Genomic DNA, 24,336 nt, shown 5'->3' on the forward strand with positions numbered 1-24,336 from the left:
TGTGACACTCTAAGAGTAATTTTTAGCAGGCCCATTATGAAAGGCAGAGAAATTTCATCRAGTGTCCCTGCCCTACAGTGTTGGYAGACACAACCAAGCCAGATTTARACCAGCAGTGGCAGAACTGCACCCAGAGGTGGCTGATCAACTGACAAGTTTCACCTTTTGCCAGTGTCTGAGATTCTATGGTCACTTTTTAGGGTGTGCTCTTCCCCTCTTCTTTCTGTGTGACACCAGACACATAAATACCAGGGCAATGCTGTATGTGACATTAATGGTATGAACTTCAAAGACATTGATGTGAGCTCCAAATTCACCCCTATGTGCATACACAGTGCTGTAAGAATGCTGCAGCAAACAATGGTGTTGGAGATTTTGAGGGACAGGATCTTTTTGGAAGATAATTTTGCATTTTCCTACTAACTAGTCAGGAGATGTCATTTCAGAATGCCACAATGTGAAACTGGCAAAGGCTCATACTATCTTCAAATTAAGCTTATTGAGGGAGTAGAGGAGTTAGTACAGAAATGACTGACGTGCAGATAAATGAGACAATGGGAGGGCTCCCGTGTATGTGAACTCTGCTCAAAGGAGTTGCATACAGTTACATCCTGTTCTTGTCAAACTGATAAGATGTAAAGTTTGAGACATACTCTYCAAGACAAGCATAAACACTAGGTCAGATGTGATCTTTGACTTGACAAAGTCTTCGTTTTCTGCTTTATGTCTCAATTCTGGACAATGCCAACACTCAATCTGTTTACATACAGCTTGTGCATAGAGTTTTCCTTTTCCCTGGGTCTCAGATGACATTTTTCCTCCTCCTTATTTCCTCYCATCTTAACAACAAGTCAATGCACTGAATATACTTCATTTCCAGTTAGCCTGGAAGCGTTGACTTTTTTGGCATTTTTAGGGAAGCCAATATGCTTGGCAGAGTGATCAAATAATGGAATAAAAGTAATCTTTTTTAAAAAGTAAAGCAGACATTATAGAAGTTGTCTGTCTCCTTTCTTCATTAGATTTGGAGTTGGTGTACACGCCTTTGCAGAGAGATTACTTTGATTAGTTCAGCAGCCCCTGCGAGTATATTATGAAAGAATATGCAGTGGAAAGGCAAGAAAGGAAGTTTTCCCACTGGGAAGCAGATGCTAGTGCAGAGGGTTGCTCATTTGGTATCCTTCCTTAGCCTTAGGACTCTGCTTCTGTGAATGCTAGACACTGACAAGCTAGGGAAATTATTTCTGAAAACTGGACCCTGACACCAAGATTCATGTCAATTGGAGATGTTCTCATATGATGGCAGTTGCGTGATCTTTTATTATGGCCATTTGCTAGAGGCCATTCAGCTGCCCTGTTTTATGCCTGGTGACTCAGCTTCTATGGAAGGAGAGGAATAATCCTAGAACTGTTCAAGGTGTGAAGAACGATACATCTCATTCTCTGTCCCTAAGGCTTGGGTAGTCAGACAAAGACTCATAGAAAATTATTCACAAAACTTTTTTCTCTCAGGTTTGCTTTGCTTTATATGCAGTGCTAAACCAGAGAGAACAGTTCTAAGTATTGCATTGAGCTATAATTGTATCTTTATCATTGAGGCTATTTCACTTGAAGTTATCAGAACATTAGACTTGTGTATCTGGAGCAAAGTTTGACCTCTCTCTTTCTCTGTCCCTTCTTTATTCTCTACCAAAAGCTTACCCCTGTTGTATTCCTGGGAAGCCTAATGGAGAAAAAAACAGTTCATGACCCCAGATACTCTCCAAAGGCATCAGCTCATCCTAAAGCTTTCTGACATTTCTACCACAAGTTTTTTGTGTGAAACATGCAGAAAGTTTGCCTGGCTTATGGCCCAAGTCTGAATTGTCCTCCAGTCATTTCTAGAGAAAAGATAATCCGTCCAGCATTAATCTCTCAGAATTGTGTCACATAGAGCTATGATGAGAATGGCCTTCCCATCTTCAGAGTCCTGCCTTTGGCTGGGTCCCAGCTGCCCACGAGGCTGCTCCATCCCTCCTCCTCAGCAGGATGGCGGGGGAAGGAGAAAAAAACCTGGGGCTCAAGTTAAAGGGAGCTTAATAAAATAAAAAGGCTACATGTGGAAGCAAAGGAAAAGACAATACTTATKSTCTACTTCCCAYCAGCARGAGCTGGCCAGCCTATTCCCAGGATGCAGAGCTTCAGTAGGCACAGCAATTATCCCAGAAGACAAACACTGTAATAACAAATGCCCCACTCTTTTCTCTTAGCTTTTATTGCTGAGCAGACATTGTATGGTGTGGAATATCCCTTAGGTCAGATGGATCAGCYSTMTRGCTATGGCCCCTCCCAAGATCTTGCCCAGCCCACAGGCAAGAGGAGAATGTTGGACAGACAGCGTTGCTGCTGTGCCAGCTCTGCTCAGCCATAGCCAAAACACCRGGGTGTGAGCAGCACCTYTCTATGTACCAATGCAGCACAGCTCAGGGAGAGCTGTGATGGGGAAAATGAGCTCCAGCTCAGACAGGGCCAAGGCAAACTCTTGCTGCTGATAATTTACTTCTGTTCWCAGTTTTTTATAAATTACAAGCAAAAATAGCAGAAAGACTATGGACTCCAGACCCTTCCAGGAAACTGARAAAATTGTCTAACAGAAAAAGGGAAAGATAAAGCCTGTAAAAATTTAATTAAAGTCCAAATGAGTTTAAGATTTCTTTCACAATGATGGAAAAAGAATTCATTGTCCTCTTCCTTGGCTGGGAGCTGTGGGTGGAATTAGGTTTTCACTCATCTACTGGAATACAGAGTACACTGCAAGAGCGGGTAATCAGCCTAGAAGACAGACTGATTTCGGGAAATGCCAGGAGAATTAAAAGGCCAGGGGCATGGTCAGGTAGGCCATGCAACCTGTGCAACCAGTGCATACCACAAAGGAGGCATGCACTAATCAAAGTTGTTGGGTATTTTTARTAAGTTGAGAGATTTTATTTTTCCCCACTGGGATGTGGAGAATGATAGGGACAGTTCTCAATGCTCGAAATATGCTCTGCTTGCCCTGTAGACGTGCTAGGTAATCCTATAAGCAATGGGAGAGAGGGAAGAACTATTGATTTTTCATTTGAGTGTCCATCCATTTGCAGTATCTGCCTCTCAAAAGGCAATATCATACTATAAAATCTGAGTCCCTAGCAGCCTTTCTTACAAAGCCCCTCCTGCATAGCATGAGCCTGGGATACCTGGTTTGGCATTGCTTCTCACTCACTGCAACATCTGAAAACATATTTCTCTCAGAAGCATTTTCAGGGCCCTATTTTTATACTGCTACCTGCAACAAACATATCTGCTTAGATATGCAGGTGAAAAGCAKTTGTTCATTTGACACAAAGCTCTTMGTTTCAACCATCTGTGTTCTTTTTGCCTTTTAACAGCTAAGAGCTGTCAGAGGAGAGCTCTCCCACCTCTTGCCTGTCCTCAGAGAGTGTACTGCAATTTTGGCACCCCAAATAACAAAGCAGGGAGAGAGTTGTGTAATATATATCTTCTGTGTGCTCTATTAATCATAAAAATTAAATTTAGTTCTTCAAGCCTGCAGCAACTTGGCAAGTGGACAGGAGGCAAGAAGACCCTTCGTAAATAAAATTGTTAAACTGAATACAAAGTTCTGTATGGCTTTTCATGGGATCATACTCTTGGGACTGCTCAAAAATCAATAGACAAAATAGAAAACAGTAAATCAAATCAACATGGTTTCTATTGTGCTGTAGAAGTGAATAATTCACCTCATGGATAGTTCTAATTTTGTAGGGTAGCTAAGATCTAAGATCTACAGTGAACAGCAAAGGCACAAAGTGGGGGTGCAGCCAGYAAGTGCTAACACTAAGCTGTTTAGCCCTGGAGCAGGAGAGGARGAATCCCAGGGCTGGGCCAAGTACAGAAGGGTCAGAACAGAAAGATTGGTTTAAGAAAAGTCCCTTCAAACACATGAGTTTTTTTCTAGTACTTAGCAAAACCGAAATGTTTTCCACTGAGATAAAAAGATTCTATCAGTGATCTCTCCCACAATCTGAATGTAGCCCTGTAAATGGCATTGGGCTGCAATTCCGTGGCAAGGGACAATCCAGCAGCTGCTCTGCCTTAGTACCCCCACTTGTGTTTCCAGCTTACTCTGGGGGTTTATGGCTTCAAGGCCAGGTAGCTTGAAMAGGTCAGCCTGCCTCTCTCCCCTGTGGTCCTTCCCCACAGAATCTGAGCACAAAATAGTTGCACAAAGAGCTCTCAAGACCAGCCAAGTTGGATTTTAGTGCCTCCAGAAAAAGCCTCTTGACCCTGATTTGTGATGAGCTCTCAGGTTCATCCTTCCCTGCCTACTATGACTTTCCCTCTGTTCAAGCCTACCCTTCACCAAGGAATTCTGATTAGCCAAACTCTCTTCAAACAACTTCAGCTGSAAGCTTCCCTACTTCCCATTCCTAAATAAGAGCTCTCACCTTCTCACATGTGTGAACTAGAGAGGTTTGTGTTGGTGCAATTTAGCGTCTACTGTAGGCAGGGAGAAATCGTATTTAAAAAATGATTGAAAAGTTGCTGTATCATTGCAGAAAAAAAAAGACCCTCCTATCTTGTTGGCAATAATTACATACAAAACTTAAAGAAAACTGCTCTTGTTACTCTCCTCTCCTCAATAAACCATTGTCTCTCTCACAGACAACTCAGTCTACAGTGGGCTGAAATGTGGGATCAGCATATGGTGGTCTCTAAGCTGCTTTGTCATTTTTGCTGAATGCACTATGAAAGGCATGYGCTGTGAAAGATTTGCTCATGCAGAGACACAGCAGAACTGTGTGTTTCCCAAATACGATATCACTCCAATAAGAGAAGGATTAYTGACAGAGAAGGGGTGAGAAATAAAATTGCAGAGAAATTGTATCAAGCATTTTTCCCCTCAGACTGAAGTGCTGGCTACCACTAGAAGTGCACACTGTAGCCAGTGGCAGACAGCAGTGCCAGGATTTGGTCAGCACTGGGAGAAAACTTGTGCTGCTTACAGGAAGAACTACTGGTACCRTTTGGTTTTTGATTGTGAGATTTTAGTCCCATTTGTTTATGTGGAAGTTACTTCTGAAATAGAAAGAACTCAATGACTCCAGCCTCTCATGGGAGGGGCTGCAGAAATATCTTACTGGGAAAGACAGAAGACAGTAATGGAGACAGACAGATCTCTGGTGAATAGACTATGGAAAGAAGAACAGTATGAAGCAATTTGTACCCACACACAGCAATCAAAATGAAAACCCTGATGTTTGAGAAATAATAGTTCATGATAACCAGAGGGTAAACAAAGTGTGGCGTCATTTGACATTAAAGAATTATCATCTTTCTCCTTAGAAAATAGCACTATTGTCCACAAATGATCTGCAGAGAATACATATGCTGCCCTGGTGGCTGTCCAATTTTTTTTCTTCTGGCACAAACTGTCTTGTCTCACAACATCCCTGTGAAAGAAATCCTGTCGTTTATAGAAACACCATAAGTGGTTATGTAGGGGGGGAGAAATGCAAATCACAATTGTCAAACCACTGGTGGGAGAAAATTCTGTTGCTGCACTAAAAAGCAGGCTGAGCAGCTTCCAGCCATTGGCAGTGCCCTGTTTTGCTGTTCTAGACTGTGCTCAGTGCTTTCAGGAACTGGGGCAGGATGTTGTTTCCCTTCATCCCCTTCTTTGACAACTCTCCACTCTCCTCTCTTAAATCAGATATAAATTTTGGGTTTCACTTCTAGAAACCGTGATAGATTCTCCATCTCCAGCTTAGCTATCATCTTTCAGACAGCTCTGGCTTGCCAACTCTCTCATCCTGTCAGCCAGTGATGCCCATTTCCATCATTCACTGAACACAGTTTCCACCATGCATGGTTTGCTTGTCTCCATGCAGCTCTGCATGCTGGTGGCAGTGGCAGCAAGASACAATGACAATAGCTAGGCTGCAGGCACATAGAGCCTGCTGGCCCTGTTGACACCACTGATTTATATTGTCTGATTGTACCTCCCCACCTCCTGCAAGTACAGCTCCATTTCTTGTCTCCTTATACCTCGTTCACAAGCTCTTTGGAGCAGAGACTTTTTATTCTATGCTGGGATCATGTTTTGACTTGCCTAACATTTCTAAGCACGAGAATAATGCAAATATAGTGGACTTTCATTTTCTGGTCATGCCATGAATTCACTTAACAAATACACTCTGCTTAAATTTTTTCGTGATGAACTTGTGAATAATTCAGTATGACTACAAGAAAACATCAGGGTTTTGTTTTAGTAAAAAAGTGAGCAGCTGAAAATGGTTTTCTGAGTTTAAAAAGCAAAAGAATAAGCCTTCTAAATAAACAGGCCTCTGAAAAGCAAACCCATATAAAGTGATAAAAACTGGCACTGATCCTCAGAAAGTCAAGCTACAGTTTCTCACTTWAGTTTTATGTTTCTGCTTACTCCCTTCAGAACTGGCATTCCTGCTCATGACTTGCAGATGATGTTGCAAACCACAAAAACATAATTGGGTGATAATTTTACTGCCCAGCAGACAAACATGGCATATCTACTTACTGTAAGAACTTTTCACTGAAATCATGTCATGAAATTCATATATGTGATTGGGAAAGCTGGGCAGCACCCTCTTTCTGCTCTTTCAGACAGCTACAAATGTGCTTAAAACAAGAAAACACATTAAYATACAGCCTTGAATATAGGCTTTAGTCCCCAGAACACCTGGACTATTTTGCACACCATCACAGAGTTTCCTTCTTGTACAAACTGAAAGTTAAGGATGTTACCAGTAGGGAGTGACTGACCTCTCCCTGTGTAATAAACAAATGGATTCATGATGAGGAGCATTGGATTTAGACAGGCCTTATCTCACCTCTGAATGAATGACTCAGCTGCTTCTTTTCCTAGGGAGAAAAATTAATGTGCTCTTTTCTAAATAGAGGTTCAGYGGTAGGACTTAAGGCCACAGAACACCTCAATAAAAATGGACATTTAGAGGCTTTTCTCCCCAATCACAAAGACATTTTCTTTGTGTGTCTCTGCCCCTCCTTACAGTTTCAGTTATAACATGTAATTTAATAATTATTCTTATAATCTCTTGTTCCCCCCACCAAAACAAAACTCTATATAGCCAAAAAAATAAATCTTTGCCCTTATTACACATATATTTTACTAAAAAAAAGCTTTGCTGCTGCCTTTGACCCAAGAGGTGAGAATGCTACCTTTTTGGTGTTCATTTATAGTATGTAATTGTCAGGAAGCAGAGGAAAACAGAATTAGTCACTTCTGTCTTCACAAATTTAAATGAAGCTCAAAACATCCTAACCATGCAACCAGTACGAACTTTTGCTATTTTATTCCTGACTATAGACATATTTAAAAGCCCACAAAGTCTCTGTTTTCAAATTCATGGACTTGTAGCACAGTTGCTTTCTTGGGTTTCTTTCAGAGGGAGAGAGCAGGGCTATTTATCTCACAGTTCATAAAGAAATGTCCTTGGGTAGCAATCAGAACTTGTTACCATCGTTAGACAACAGCAGAGATCTCAGTCTGCACTGGTATATGCAGTGAGTCAMCAATGACTGTAGGTGGTTACTCCATGAACAAAAAACCTCATGGCAGCATTCTTAAGTTCAATATCAAAGAAACCCAGAGCTATTTTCTGAACATAAACTAGAGTATGAGAATGACCATTCTGAGTCTGTCCAAAGRTGTCTCTAATCCACATCCAACGACTGAAAGCAACATGCCAGGAAAGAGTGCAAGAATATGATGAGATTTCCCTAAAATACTCTTTCAGTCTCAAACAGCATTAATCTTAGCAAATCTGTGCTTCTCAACCCATATTTCAGTGATCTAAATCAAACATTGATGGGGCTTTTGTGGGTTTCTAAAAGGATTCAGGATGCAGGTAGGAATGTAGTTTCAAGTTGTCAATGAAGACGTCTGGGAGAAGAAAGGCTGCAGTCTGAACCATGAAGTTATTTTGGTCCAAACCAAATTGCTCTTTAGCTTGAGCACAAGCACAGAAATCTGAAAGCTAACACAGCCTCTCTTGGACAGCTTTGTATAATTTAAAACACAGTCATACTACAAAACCAGTTTTCAGCTCAGCTTAGCAACCCTCTTCATGATATGCAAGTGCCTTTCAAAAGAACTGCCAGAATGAACCAGCTGAGACCCAAGCTTCCTTTTCTTCCTTTCTTCTAATTATTGGAAGAGAAATTATTCCTCTTAAAATGAATTSTTGCTTCACCAAATTTAATTAAACATTTTATTTTTTTAATATCCCAGATAGTTTTAGTGAAAGCTCAGCTTTTTAGGGTTTGGTGATCAGAACTGAGATTTTACGTTCTGGAGAAATACCTGCAACTGAAGCACCCAGACTACCTGAAGATTTAAGAACATGGTTTCTGTATGAGAATTAGGCTTAAGAATGGAGAGGCTGAATAGAACTAAAAATCTATCACCGTAATGGAATACAGTCACTGTGCTGGAAATAGTTTATCACTGCTGTTTCTCAGGCTTTTCTTGTACTTTTATGGTGCTTCTGAATTTCTTACCTTTGCTTATTAGAGATTACAGCAGTAAAAGACTCATCATGATTCAGTGAACATCAAAAAATAATGAAGGGGAGGCTTCAGAGAGGGTATTTTTCATTCTCCAACTATTCCACTGGGGCCAGGTTCTTAATTTTTGGTAGCCAGCAGAGCTGTGGATATATGAGAAACACATCCACTCATGGGGAGATGAGTATTTTAGTCCTTTAATGATCATCTGTGCACATGCATTTTGGAGCCCTGGTTCTGGAACTCGACCTGTATATTTATTGTGAGGTTACTTAATGTACTTTTCTACAAGTACATCCATAGGAGTCAAAGATGCCAGTGATCTTTTATGCAGGGTACTTATCTAACTAAACTCTGAGGAATAATTTGCATTTTGTTTTCTTATAATTAGAATTGCATGAGGCAGAAGATTGACACTATTTAAATTCAGGATACAAYTTATTTACCAAAAGATAGAAACTATTCAGTCTATTTAAATTAATTTCAATCTTTTTCCTTCACAGGAAGGAAAACCTTTTTAGCCACCTGTCCCCAGCTGAGGAACTTTTTCTCCACTTCATACAGAGTGCTTCATTCTGTCTCCTTGCAGAAAAATAATGGCTGTTAGGTGACAGGTCTAACAGAAGACCACCACCCCAACATATGAAACCAGGTACATTTAAAACTTCTATAACTCTGCTTTTAGAATCACCTGCACTAACTTTTATATGAAAGTTCCAAGTCTCTATTTACATAGGCATGTGATATTTGTGTTTCTGTCACACAGCTGATGGAGGTGGCACATTCTCAAAACTGAGAAGTAACTTGATTGACAATCTCACAGACATTTTGTAACCTGGAACTGCGTAAGATTTCCCCAAAATGCCATTTAAGTACTTAAAAAACCCTGACTTTGAAAAATGGTGTAGATTATCAGTGCTGATAGCAAAATATGAAGTCAATTATAGCTGTGCAACAGAAAGGGACTTAAAAGTGCAGGTGTTGAGCTATATACTCTATTACAGAGTAAAATACCTGTAGTCTGCAGGGACATGAGCTATCATTCAGCTACAGAGCAGCATGCAGAGAACAGCCAAAGATATATCACCTGTACTGAGCAGAGGTRCTGATGGCTGAATTTAGATATTCAACACAAAGTAATTCAAAAGTGCAGACGAGATGATAACTACAAGAACACACAATGTAACAAGTTACTAGTTTAAAAGATAAAAGGAGCCAAAGTTCATAATCTTTGGATTCAAGAGATTGGAGAGCTGGATCTGAGTTTATGGGGCTTGATCACAAACACAAAGCATACCATGCTGCCCTGAGTGAATCGTGAGAAATCCAACTTATCCCACACATCTGGGCACCTGGGTATCTGGGCTCTGGAAGCTGGAAATGATRAGATAAGGAGCTGCTTCAGTGACTGAAGAGCCTGCACAGTGCCAGCAGCAGCCTGTGATCCTGCAGAGCAGGAGCAGCCATGGGCAGAGTGGGGCTCTGCAAGGAGTAATGAACATGAAACACTACCCTGTTAACTTTGAAAAAAAAGACCCCTGTACATGCATGAGTTTTCCATTTCTGTACCACTTCATACTTTTCAAAGTTTAGTGCAAATTTCTCTTACAGTGAAGGAGGACAGAACGCATCTAACATTTAGCTAAGTATTAGAAAAAAATATAAACAAGGGGACAGATTAGAGCAGAAGAAGGGAAGGAGTCAGCAAGGAACTGACCAAAGCAAGCAGTGAGATACCATTCATCACCAGAGGTGCCAATCCTTTACTCTCTAGGAACATAAATAAATCTACTTACAGCATGAATCAATAATGCCTGAAATCAATAATATACAGCAGACTAATGGAACTGAAAAGTCATTAGTGGTATGGGAAGCTTACTTACTAAAAGCARCTTGCAAGAACATTGACATTAGCAATAGTCAGCAAATGGACAGTTTTGACTGTGCAAAACCTAATATTATATTTTCAAGTAAAATGAAAAGCAAATTCTGATTTTTTTTCATAAAAAGAACTGTCAAAATAAGTGTCTTGATAGGTTCCTTTCAATACTTTTTGCCTGAAGCTTCTAAACTAAAAATAYCTTGGTTTCAAAAAGATTATGGGAGAATATTCAGGGTTTTTTCAGGTTACATCACTAAAAAATATCTCGTTGAACTGTCTTTTGCTAAGGGTCAGCAATTTAGAAACTTTTTAGTAAAGCACTACTCAGTACCAGAAGTTAATATGAGAAGTCATGAAATACAGTGACTGTGCCATCTCGCTATCTTTCCCTTTAGCTATGTGAAAAGCAAAACACTTCTATCTATTTTATCTAGAAGAAAAGGCTCTTCCATTACAGGAATGTTTTGTTGCAGAGTTATTCTTTAGATAGAAAGAAAAGAGATGGAAGTGCTATTGTAAGWCTAGTAAATCAATTCAAATGTATCTTGCATAAGGAATACTTAKTGACATGAAATATGTTGATCTTACTAATTGTGCTGACATAATATTTATGTGAGAGGATTACAAATACATAAAGCAAGTATGTCACGGGAATCATCTCTTAAAAAAAGACCCTCCTCTGAAGAGCAGCTGTACTCAGACAAGAATGGCCTTTGMATGTCCAAAGCAGATGGAAAACATCTCTAGCAGGCTTTGCTCACAAAAATACTTATATCTTTAATAATGAATAGCACACAAAGGGAAGAGGTATCTTTCTCATTGCCTCCACCCACAAAGGGGGATAACCAAAGATAGTTTTCTTGAAAAAAAAATTCTGAAATTCTGTGTCAAATATTTTTACAAGCAGACATTTGAGGCTTCCAAAAGTCAATGCAAATGCTGCTCATGTTACTTCCTTCCTCATACTAAAATATTATTAACTTCAGGCCCCACTACTAGTTTACTTTGCTTTAGTTTTATCCCTTTGGTCCTTTATTTTTGTGCCTAGAAGTTGTGATTTGTTTGAAACGCAAGTTAAAAACTGAACTATCTGGAAAAAGCAAATTAAGTTAAATTACAGCTATATACAAATTCTGTAAATAAAACTGGTTTCAAAAATTGGGCAAGCTTCCAGATATAGATGAAAAGGTATAAAATGGGATTACAGAAGGTCTGTAAGAACCAGTGTGATAACTTTATATAACTGGGATCACTTAACTTCTATCAAACCTGATAATGTTATAAAGCTTATGGTAACTGAAAGTAAAGCATATGCTAAGTCATATTGATTTTAGTTTTGTTTATGTATGTGGTAGAGTAAGGCATAACTAGTTTTAGAAGCCCCTTTGTTGGCCAGGAAAGTAAATATTAATATGATTATTTCACTAATGAACATAGGCCCTTGCTAAACAAGTGAATAATTAACAGCACTCAATCCCTACAGGTCAGACAAGAGCACAGTGTGTTAGACTAAGGCACACTCTGGTAAAAGCAACACTCTCAAGTGAGTCCTTGGTCCTGAGAGCTCCAGCACTGAACTGGTGTTAAATCCCATAATGGTGGACATTCGAGGGGATTGGGTTCTTTCAGGTGTTTGTACAGGAGAAGGATAACTTTATACAGTATTGTACACACCAATCGGAAAATGTCATTCTAGGAGTTGGAGTCCTGCTGAAAAGAAATTATGAGTGTAACTGGAAGAAATTAACGATAAGATGGCCTCCTAATATTACACTTATTACTATTTAATGGTGTTCTGTGAAAGCTTGGTAGCTCAAGCAATAGTTCATTTACCCAGCATACACTGTTCTTGTTCTGCTATAAATATTGCCTTAGTGATGAAATATTTCTTTTGCTACCTTTTTCACCTTCCTCTGTTCTTTCTCATCCCAACCAACTTTTCTTTTTCCTCCCACCCTTCATTACTTTCCATTTTCCCAAGCTGCATCTGTAATTCATTTAATTCTCTTATTTATCCTTTTTTCATTTCAACATTTTTCAGTCTTTGAGGAAGAACAGTTAGTCTTACAGGAAAACAAAAAAAGCACAAAGGCAAGTTATTTTTCTTAACAGGCAACCTGTTAAGTAAACTAATCTGGGATGGATATTGCTTGGAACAATTCCAAGTCTCACAGCAGCCAGCCCCACTCTATTTCTGTGTTCAGGAGCTCTTTGCACACCCAGCAAGCTAACAAATACACAGACTTATTAACAGACCGTTAAAAAGCTTTCACTGAAATACTTGGTGCAGACTTAGGGGCATTTTTTTTTAGGAAAGGACAGAAGGCTCTTTGAGGAGAATGACATTACTTAATTATAAGATAAATACAAGAGAATGTGGCTTTTCCCCCCAGAGTAAAGGCACACTACTGCATGTTGCTGCATATAATGCACTAGCTGAATTAATGTAAATTTAAAAAGTGTATGCTTATTCTGAAAAATAATCAACAGTTCAAAAGAAGTCCATGCCCTGTACTATCAGAATATCACTACACAGAAGCTATTTAATAGATACAGCTATTCCTTTAGATAGATGTTAACTTGAGTATTTGTAAATTAGTCCAAGAACAGCATAATTCTGGTTTTAGAAGCTAGACAAGGAGAGCGGGAGTGTTTTCTTTAAACCAATAGCATTAAGGTGAGCTTGGTAAACTAGTACAGAATCTATTTTACAAACTAATACAGTCTGTTGAGCTCTAAACAATGGAACTAGGTTTTGTTTCTTCATTTGATTACATTGTTCCAACAAATGCAATCTCAGAAACATTAACTACCCTCTAAGACATAGGCCCCGGCCAGAGACAGTTGTTAAAAGGTTCGTATTTGCTTCACAAGCAATTAACATGTCCAAGTAAGCAGTACCTTATACAGAAGGGACAGGGAGTATCTTGCTCTGCATGAAGTAAAAGGGCTAACTTTGATTTCTTTGAGTACAGTTTCATTTGAACAGATATTGATTTTTAATGTGAAAGCACTGACAAGGCATAATACCTTTACTAACAACCTATTTTATCACATGACAAAATTACAGGGCCTATTTTCCATCTCTTTCACACAGTTTGTATTTGTTACATTATAGAAAACAGGTTGGTTTTGGTTTTTTTTAAATGAAACGATAGCTCCAACTAAGAAGGTCTTTCTGATATAAGACAGCAAAAAGTACTTTAGCAAAGAGCTCAAGTCTTTAGAAGGACCTCTTTCTTGGTTATCAGTTGTATTGAAAGACATACAAGAGCCTTCTGTAAAGAGGGAAAAGTAAACTTCTCTGGTTGAACTTGTCTTCCACCTTAACAGAGCATGTGGAGGTCCATCTTTCTCACACCTCTCTTCCCTGGTTCTGCTTTGGTAGTAATGTTTGATATAGTCTCAGTCGTACACCACTTCTTTCTCTTCTTCTACTTGGTCTAAGCAATTCTCAGTGCTTGAAAAGCAAGTCACACCATGAACTTATCTACTGTTCCTTAATTTGATTAGATTATATTGCCTGYTAGATTCTGATTAATCACTAAGTAGAGCTCTAGAACATTCAGTTTTAAGAGAAGCACTTACTGTTTCTGTTACCTCAARCTACATGCTCTACTGTGGCTGGCAATTGTGCAGCTCTTCTAAAAAAATACCACAGGATTTTTCTAGCCAGCTTATCAATTTGATTAGAGCAACAGGAAAAAGCAACAAAACAACTTCTTCGTTATYTATGAGAAGATTGAATATTCTGACAGTAACAATCAGGAGAGCTGAGACACAAATTATATGAAACGTGAACCTTCGGGGAGGAACTTACTTTGTAAGGAAGTTTCTCAGTTGGGAGCTGCAGAAGTAAGCAGTCTGGGTCATCAGAGAAAGACTGAGAACCATTGCTRTAACCCACAGCAAGCATCAATTTCCTGCTCATAGCATACTACAGTATTGTCCAATTTAATATGCAAATTTTAATTAGCAGAGAGAGCAGTAGTTAATCTGTTTGTCAAGGGTCCTGACATGAATAGTCTTTCCTAAGCAGGGCTTTATTGCAATGGCTCTGATTTTAGCTTAAATAGTAGAAATAATTCCCAGTTRCATTTGCCAGAAGCAATTTTCAGATGTAATAAATCAACAYAAGATAACATKCATMAGTAGATCCTACTTGGTATTTGTTRCTAGAAGTTATAAATTGAGAAGACTTGTATGTACTTGGTGAGTCTTGTTACCTTCCTCTCAACCCTGAAATTCAGGGTTGTTGGCTAATTCAGGGAAAGCTTACTTCTCCCAGTCTTGGGATGTTTAAGGATCACAGTGAATGCTGCAAATTTTAGTTTGGTATGTATCAGGAGGGATAAAATTGTTTATTGACTTATCACTTAATAGCAAATACCCTTGCTTTAAGGTATTACAGAATTAATATTTTATCACTAGAAAAAGGATTAACGCTAATTTGAGTTTCTTATAAGAGACACTGCAGTTTAAACAACAGTGATTTATAATGTGAATAAGAGCATCAGAGATATAAATAGAAGACTGCTTTGCTAATATATTATTAAAAGAATGGAATATGAGAGTTATGTGAAATGTGACTTAGTAGTTCCAATAAAGCTGACTGCAATAGTCTAAATTTCTTTTCAAAGTTCCCTAGGAACAAGAAACACAGGATCAAGGTCTTTTCACACAAACTGTTCATAGACATGGATCACCAGTAGAAGTGTTATTGAACTAAGCCCACTCATAAAAGCCCTGTCAAGTTAGTACCACTCATTTACAAAAGTAAAAGAGCAGGAGAAATACTCAAAGTATGATTTTCAGTAAGTAAAACTGGTGTAAAAAACTCTGTATCAGAAAACACTCAGGGCTAACACTGAAACCAGACCCAGCAGCACAATCAAGAGAACAGAGACCTCCACCAGACAGGGTCCAGTCTCACATTACCTGAGAAGCTGCCAGGTTGAGGRAGAGCAGCTGAGAGTCCACATCCTTCCCTAAGCACCCAAGGATAACAAAGCAGCATCAACATTAAGTTAAGAAATAACTAGCTAAGGATAATAAAGGCAAGACATCTCAGGGAAGCTGGTCTAAAGTCAAGCTAAGAAGCCAAAAACCAAAAAAGACCCAGTCACAGCAGGGAGAGAGCTACAACCCAGCAGCCTTCCTGCAGAGAAAAAGAGTGTCCAGGGCTGAGCTAAATAGAGCTCCTCATTAGGAGGGGTGGGTAGAGGCAGCAGCTGAGGCTGGTCAGGGCAATTAGGGCCTGTTAGTTCACTCCAGGTTCTGAGAGTTTGAAAACACTCCCCTGAGAGCAGCTGGTTCACTAAYATTAATATAGCTCTTCTTTCACCTTTTATTGCCAGGCTCACCAAGGTAAAAAGTTAAAAAAAACCCCATCTCTTTCAAAATTACCATGTGATCACACAAGCTTTAATTACATCCCCAAATATTTCTCATGTTGCATTTAAATTCACTATGGTTTCTCTTTGATTTCCTGATGTGAATTATATTTAAGTGATTTTCAGCCTCTCTTGCTCTCTATAACTTGGACTCTAACAGGCTGTCAGATCAGGTAGACATGAGGCTGTTGATGCTTCCCCTTCATTTTATCGACAGAGCAAATGAATGCTGTGCTTCAAGGAGAGAACAGAGGACATGTCAACACCACACAAGAAGCACCATGCAGAGGTGCTAGTTTCGATTGTGGAGGCAGAATAGAGATGTCAGTACAACACTTCTTCCCAGCCACTTACTGCTGTTGGGCMCTGCTTGTCAGTAATATTAACTGTTCTAATTGTAGTGCTGCACTTTCTTCTGTCTTTGACTTCTTTTACCACTTTTAGCTTCTCTGCATGGCAAAACAGCATATGGGATAGGATACTGAAAATGGTAATAAAAAAAGAAAACACATGGGGATAACAGTCRAGAATCTGCACCACCTTGTACTCTTGGATGTCCTGATGCTGGATACCCAAAGATCCCTGGTATTGGGAAGGTACACATGCAGCATGTTCTGCAARGTACTTTGGGGTATTATTTAAAATAGCAGTTGGAGGGAAAGGCAACTGGCCACGTTGATTCAAAGCCCATATTGTGGCACTCCTGYCATTTTCAGGACAGTAAATTAAATGGATGTAAGTGAGCACAGGCCTTGTGAACTGTCACAAGGTTGTGAGGAATGTGATCACATGCTGTGTAGGCACAAGTCATGTGCAGAGCCAGCTGTGCCAATAATCACTTGAAAATTAAATTGTAAGAGCAATGGGGCYTGTGATACCTTTTTGAGACAGTGTAATTCCTCAAATATATCCTAAGTCTGTGCAAATACAGTGCTTGCATAGCTGTGAATTCTCTGAAGAACTGTGTTGCATTTTTTTTTCCTGCTGAAGATGAATGGAAATGTGTCAGGCCTGAATGACAAGGCCTTAATGACCCTAATTGACCTCATCTGAGACACCCCCCACCACCCACACCCACAGACACTCTGCTTATTGGCCCAGGAGTGCTACTTAAACTCAGGKCTGAGCCTAAGCACCTTTAGTCAGTATATTTCTATGTGATACTGCCTTTTCATTTTTTTTTTAGTGTTGTTGGTAATAATGCTTTACAGCTTACAGAAATTTCTCAGCTTGCTCTCATCTGCTACCTTTGAGGCTGTTCCTACAGTTTGTCGTTTATGTAATGTGTTATTATGCTGCTTCCTAAAGGTAGGGTTCTTCCTTCCTGTGTAATGAGCCAGTTCAGAGAACTGAAAATAAAGTACAGTAAAAGTGAGTACAGGAAGCTGATGGAGGCTGAGSATGAATGATGACAAAGCTCTATTCTGGCTTCTTTAGATATGCCTRTTAAATTATTTGAACTTTTCTTCCTAGCTGCTCAGGAGTTAGAAAGGGTTTAGTTGCTTTAACTCCTTCGGAAAGTAATTACAAGGTAATTTTTTTAGTGAGGATTTTTACTTTATTTAGTGTTTGAGTAGCCCCTATTGTCAAATCCCAGGAGTATAATAATGATAGGACAATCCATATGTTACTGCCTTGTGCTCTGAAAATTTTGGTTTTGTYTTATCTTATAAGTGTGAGAAGATAAAGGTTTGTTATGCTGCACTCTAGGCTAAATTGCAACTCGAAGTGACTAGTCTGGTTGTATCAGTCAAGTCCTACCACACTTTACAAGGGAGGCCTGCCATGCCAGATGCTCTTCTCATAAAGCAGGTCACTGAGGAAAGGGAAGTAATAACATTCCCTTTTCCCCAGTGCCACATTTCTCACCAAAGAATGAGCTCTTTTTAGTGGGAAGCCGTAAAAGACTGCAAGGGGTAACAGGATTCCATTCTAAGAATGTCAAAAATGGGGTTTTCTCTCCTCTAAAACCCAACAAAAGGCAGGAAGGAAAAAGTAGTATCTTTTCCTTGTAACTCAGAAATTAGACATGATTTAAGAGTCATGTAAAGTTACTCAGAAAGTCCATACCACAAACAGAGGCTGCCTGAGTCCCARCTTTGTCTAGAAGACCCGTCTGTCCTTGCTTGCACAGAAGGCTATGTTATCCTAGAAAAGAAAAAGACAATTATTTCTGCCTTATGGCTACTACTAAAGAGGAAGTCAGTAGTAAATCTTGTCTTTGTGGGTGTGAATTTACTGAGGGATCACCCAGCTGGAGACAGAACTACAGCTGCTGGTTGTAGCAGCCTGGGAGGGCTCTGATGCTGCAGCAGGTACAGCCTGGTCAGGTGGAGACTATGGCAGCAGAAGCTTCCTCAGGGCTGTAATTTTGCAAAACTGACCAGWTGTTTATGGCKTGTGGAACCTTTTTTTCTTTTAGGAGTCAGAAATACTAATGATGATCTTCATAGACAATATTTAAAGTTATTTGGTCAACCCTCTTTGACTACTATAGATACTTGCCTTTTTTACTCTATCTTCTCCTTGAGACAGAAGAATCTGTTTTTAATGTAGGAGTGGTGTATGAAGTATGTTTTTTTTTTCTATCAGTGTAGCACAGATCCTCACCCTTAGGCAAGGAAATTACTTTCTTTTTACCCCCTTAGTTCTGCAATTTTCACAGCCTTAATGTTCTTCTACCTTCTTACAATTTGTCTGAGGTTTGCTGTTAAATCACTTTTGACCTACAAAACACTAACACTGCTTTTTTGGTTTTTTTTGTTTTTTTGTTGGGTTTTTTTTTTTGTTTTTTTTTTTTTTTTTTTTAACAATGTTCAGTATACTGTTTGTATGATGTGTAATCTGTCCTGGAGCCATGGTCGTACGAATTAATGTGCAGCCTAAATCCCCAGTGTTTCCAGTATGTCAGGCCAGCGTATGTCAAAGAATCCTGCTTTGTTCTCAGCCTTCATGCTGTTCTGTAGCTTCCTTAGAGCCTTTCTTCAACTCTTGCAACCCTATAAAGGTGTTGGTGTTTCTCTTAGGGAGGAAGTGCCACAGTCTGTGATGGGCTGTAGACCTGCTCTCAGAAAGCTTAAAATTCTTCTGCTTCTGTGGTCCTGGTGCAACACCARCAGCCCTTGGCAGTGCAGGACGTGGCTTCTCTTCTCATGCTTTCAATCCCCAATGGTCTCTGTGACTGATGTCTCATGCTCTAKCATACCTGGGTCAGACGGAACAGTCCTGCTCTGACAGGGAAAAAGCTCAGACATGGGAGAGGTGCAGCTTCTTTAGCTGGTAGAACTTCAGGTTGCAGGTTGCCATGCTGAGGTTTTTTCCAAGGAATATRAAAGATAAACAATACCTAGGAAGGAATGACAAGTTGGCTATTAACTTTGGCTAGGAGCATTTTTTTTTAAAGTGTTTACAGAAACTGAAGCTAAAAGCAAGTTTCTTGTTTTCAAAGCTATTTTAATCTGCATTAATAGTTTTTTGTGTGTAGAAAAACCTTTAGATTCATGTCTGTCTTAAATGCTCCTTAATCACTAATGCATTGTAAGCTATCAAGTAAATATTAGATATATGCAGGCTTTTATAAAAGGACAGACACTTGCAGACAGTGGAAGTGTAATACTCTGGCACATAAGGTCTGTTTACAGAGTAGCTCTCGGGTACACTGCTACAAGCAGACATTCAAACCTACCCAACAGAAATAATTCTCACTGATATTTGGAGCTGTTATCAGTTTATGACAGGACCTAGATGGATATTTTTCAAGCCACAAATTATATAACAGAAGAAGTTGGGAGCAAGCAGTGGATTTAGATATTCAAAGTCAGCATGACACAATGCACTGTTAATAATTGACTGTAAATGAAATTCTCTACAAGAAGATTGACTGTGCTCTCTTTTGAAATATAATTACTTGAGTTAACTCTTCTCCTGCAAGAGAAATCATATATTTGTGAAAGTCTGGAGGTGAAAAAAAAAAACCTTTTTTGATTAACATAGAAATGTATTGTTATAAAATGGATATTTTTTTAAAATTATAAAGTAATGTTTGAGTAAGTTGCAGTCATCTGGTGATGAATCCTGGCAGATTGTTGGCTGTTGCGAAGGTGTCAGCTTTATTTGGATTCCTGGCTTATATGAAGCAAAGCAATCTGATGGTGTGGGGTGTRTATGTGTGTGTGTTGTTCTGCGTTGGGCCAGTCTTTTGCTGCTGGGGATTTGCCTGTGAAGACAAAACAAATATTTTGGTCCCATATAGTTATTCATTTGTTTGTGTTTGCTCCCCTTTAAAGGAATTGAATCCCAGTGCCTTAGAAAAACCTAAATCTTCTGCTGATTTAGCCAAAGAGCAAAGTTGTATTTAGCTGGGTCAAAGCTAAGTACAGTGATGGAGACATAGCATGATGGCATTGTTGTGCCATCCGTCCTGCTCTTAAACATGTCAGAGAAGYCAAGGGGGAAAATATAGGAGAATCAGGAAAGGAAGGAATGTGGTAAGGAGAGATGGATGCCAATATGAAATGCCAGAGGCAGAGTGAGCAGATGAAGCAGACTGAATGAAAAATGATGATGGGAAAGACTGCGAGCTTTCTTTTTGTGTAAGAGTAATGGAGTAGTGTCTGGTTTGCCAGTTTTCACTCCCTGTCTCCAGGATGGTTACAGCTGTTACTGACATTTAGTGAGATTCTGTGTGTCCTGTCTTCTGTAGCTGCTGCTCAGCCCAGATAACTATGMTTGGCTGACCTGGAAGCCTGCAGACCACGTCTGTAGCTCTGTATTTGATATCTGGTGCTCCTGGACCCGCGACTGCAGATGGATTTTGTCATGCAGTAATGAGGAATGACTRTGCCAGCAGTACTCTGAAGCCTCGAGTGAGACCACCTAATATCTGTGTGACAATCCTACCCCAGGCCAAGTCCCCAGAGTCCCTGCCTGCTAGGTGCAGGTTCCATCTTTTGTAGCAGGTGATTGGCTATTGGACAGAAGGAACAGTAGATCCCCTGTTGTTAATGAACAGCATCTGCACTATGTGCTCAACCAGSCAAAACCAGGAGTATGCCTTACACAATTCTTTGCAGGACTGCATCATCTTTATGATCAAGTCTTCAGAAATTTGAAAAGGCAAACCACTGCACGCTAAAAGGTAAGCATGGATGGATAACCATCATGTGTTGCTCTGGTCTTTACGCTTTCATCGGTGTTGCCAGCTCTGGTGGTCTCTTAGYACCGTGTGAGAGCTGCAAGTTAACTAAATGTCACATTGTATTGTTTTGCGTGCTGTGTTGGCAAACTGCAGTGGAGTGGGACCAATGATGCCAATAATGAAACTGTTCCCAGTGAAGTTCTWTTTGCATTCCTTGTAAAGTGCTACTGCAGCCTCTGCAGGATTCAATTTCCTTTCTATTTTTGTGTCATTTTCCAAGTCCGTAGTTAATATTGACTGACAGGGCCAGCTGAGAATCTTGGGATTTCCTATTACAGATAATTAAGGAAAATACTTATTCATGAACAGACAGATGCCTTGTAAATTGCACTGCATGAATATCTTTGCCTTCTCTGCTAATTCTGTTTCCTACTGATTACTGAATCTGACTCATTGTACAAGGTGCTAGGACATGCAGCAGGTTTCCAGCCATGAGATGTGGAAAATGAGTTGCAGAGAATCTTGATCTTATGTTTTCTGAAGTGTTGCTTTTGTGGGCCAGTTGTCTGAATTGCTCTGTACSTAGGATATATGAGAGCTTGTATTTTATGCTTTCTTAATGGARTTTGGAGAAGGACCTGGGAAAGAGAACTGAATTCATCAAGGACTTTTCCMGTTCACCTTATTTATTACCAGACTKKGGTTTGTTTTTCTATTAGGTTAGATTTGAGATTCCTGTTTTGTTAAAAAAGAGAGATTACCATCAGGGAGTAGTAAGAAGAGACTGCTCTGCAATGTTGGTGAACCAGGAGCTGAGAATGACAGCAAAGCAGGTATAGGARGTGGCTTTACCAATCTCACAGTACTTGTGCAGGAAGAGCAGAGAAGGCTCCATGGCAGCCACAGCCATCAGAGACRTGTCTGTAGTGCTGAGTTGTGTCCAGGGTCTGATGAGAAAGCTGAGTTGGGGTCCAGATCAATGTGGCACCTTAGTTGTCAGCATAAAGTGTTATCAAGTATTTGAACAAGCAAGTAGCTGGTGATAGGAGTACAAAGCTGTCCTCTTTAACATCTTGTGGAAAAGATCTTTTTCCTGGGAGACTGGCTGCTTAGCTTGTCAGTAGAAAATCTGATCGTTTAATCCCTTTTCTCTAGGACGGAATGTGCTGAAGTCTCGTGATTGATAACTTGCCAACAAGCAGAATGGCAAATGTTGATTGTAATATGTCTAAGTGCAGTGAAATACGAATGGAGAGGAAGGTCTGTGCTTGTCTTGCACCTTCTCAAGTGTCTCCTGCAAAGGGATATAAGACAGGTTTGCTGGAGTCACACCAGTTTGCTCCCATCTGCCCATACTGGGTATCAGCAGCAGGGACACTCTGGCAGTTCTAGCTTTTCCAGTCCTCTACCTGATRAAGAAGTAGCTTGAATGTGCAGGCTCAGGCCACAAACACCTGCCTGCATTACAGGTGTTGCCCAAAACTGAGTTAGTGGAATTGCTGCTTTGGTGGGGGAGCAAGACTTTCCAGTAGGAAACAGACCAAGCCTCATCTGTAATCAAGGGAATGTGCAAGTATGGCCCGAAGCAGATCAGAGGTTACACTTCAGCAGTTCATCCATTTGAATTTCAAAGTCCTGTTCTTTTAATGTCCCAAGTTACCAACATGAGGACATTTTGGATGAATCAATGCTGCTAGCAGGCACACTTAACACTTTCTTAAGCTGTGGAGAAAAATACAGATTACATTCCTGGAGTTTAACGTGAAAGATGGGAAATAAACAAGAAATAAACAAGACTTAAGTTTAATGTGAATGTACTTGGTTGAGGTTGCTGGGTGTCCTTAAAGGCAAAGATACGGCAATGCTTAGTCTSTGGGTTTTGACAGGCTCCATTGCAGTACCTTCCTTTCCAGCTCTCTTGTGCCTCTAMTTTTATCCAATTTTATAAATTCATATCTCAGCATGGTTAACYCTGATTGTGGTCATTGGTATGTGTTCACTGCTTTTTACCAAGCTTTGCTTCCAAGACTCCTAACACTGAAATGCTAGGGTTTGCTGTTAACTAGTGGCAAAACAAAGGCAATCCATTCACCTCCAAATTGCTAATTCCTTATATCCTCTCYGTTGGAGTACTGCAAGAACAATGTCTAGCTATGCACACTTACTCTGTTGATCTGAACAACCTGGTGAGTGCTGAGAGTTGTATTTTCTAGCCCTGCACTGCAGCCATCCTAACCTGCAGCAGCAGTGTCACACAGAATGAGGTRTTCTGTGGGCAATAATTTAGACTCTTAACATTATAGAGAGCTGAAGTTAAAGTATTTTAATGTACAGGTATTAGTGTGTGTATGTATATAATGTCATTTTGAAAAAGCATATGAATCAYTTGGCACTTACTAGCATATAGAGTTTATCATAGAATTATAAAATAGTCCTGCTGAGAAGGGACCTCAGGAGGTGTCTCACGTAGCCTTCTGCTCAAAGCAGGGTCAGCTCTAAGGTCAGACCAGATTGCTCAGGGCTTTATCCAGGTAGGTTTGGGAACCTTCAAGAATGGGAACTGCACAGGCTYTCTGGGCACCTTGCTTCCTTACGTGCCTGAAAACGTTTTTCTGTACCTGCAGTCAGAATTTCTCTTGTTATTACAATTAAATTCATATTGTAAAACAAGTGTGTTGGACTGTAGTTTGGGAGTAATGTCAGATGCAGAGCASAATCCTGAGAATCGACATGGGCCACAGGAGAAATGCTGCTGATGGGGACAGAGGCCAATGTCTGTCAGATCTATTCTAGGAGGGATCCAGGGGCCCTGCTCATGGTACTTAATTGCACATGAAGCTCAATGTCTGTAACTCAGGCAGAGTAGAGGCTGTTACAGAAATAGTGCCATGGCATCAAAAGTACCCTGAAGTAAAAGATGTATTTGTAAAAGTTGTATTTGATTAAATCTTCCATACCTTGTTTTCCTGAGGAGTTTGACACATTTTTCTCCCTCGCAATCTAGGCATGATTCGTGTCTCTGTCTGCTGCTCATTTCTTTGTAGAGCAGCAAAACCAGCATGAAATTGATGTGATCTTCTTTCATTGCTGCCCAAAAGGTTCTGAATAGCAACCCTGGAACAGAGTGGGCTTGTTGACTTCATTCTGCAGCTGCATGAAAAATCTGCCTCTAAGCCTGCAGCTTCACGAAGACAGCACAGCATCTGTTCACATAAAAGATAGCTTTGGGCTTGTCTTTTTTTTTTAATAATAGAAATTTAAACTACTGGGTTTGAATGGAAACTTGGAAACAGGTTACTTGGCTTCGCTCATTTGCCAAGGAAAGCTTCCCACTTATCTTC

General features: G+C 39.9%; 1 long non-coding RNA gene across 1 annotated transcript in view; it reads left to right on the top strand.

The window, feature by feature from the left end:
- The window catches only part of LOC130576620 (uncharacterized), a 45,012-nt gene extending 35,784 nt beyond the window's left edge, over positions 1 to 9,228 (top strand). The window contains exon 3 of the long non-coding RNA XR_008965682.1: positions 9,087 to 9,228. This is a non-coding gene — a long non-coding RNA (uncharacterized LOC130576620). The remainder of the gene's footprint in view (positions 1 to 9,086) is intronic.
- The last annotated feature ends 15,108 nt before the right edge of the window (positions 9,229 to 24,336 follow it).

This window comes from Malurus melanocephalus, unplaced genomic scaffold (genome assembly GCF_030028575.1).
Source record: "Malurus melanocephalus ecotype Western Australia unplaced genomic scaffold, MMel_1.1 scaffold_146, whole genome shotgun sequence".
Lineage (NCBI taxonomy): Eukaryota > Metazoa > Chordata > Aves > Passeriformes > Maluridae > Malurus > Malurus melanocephalus.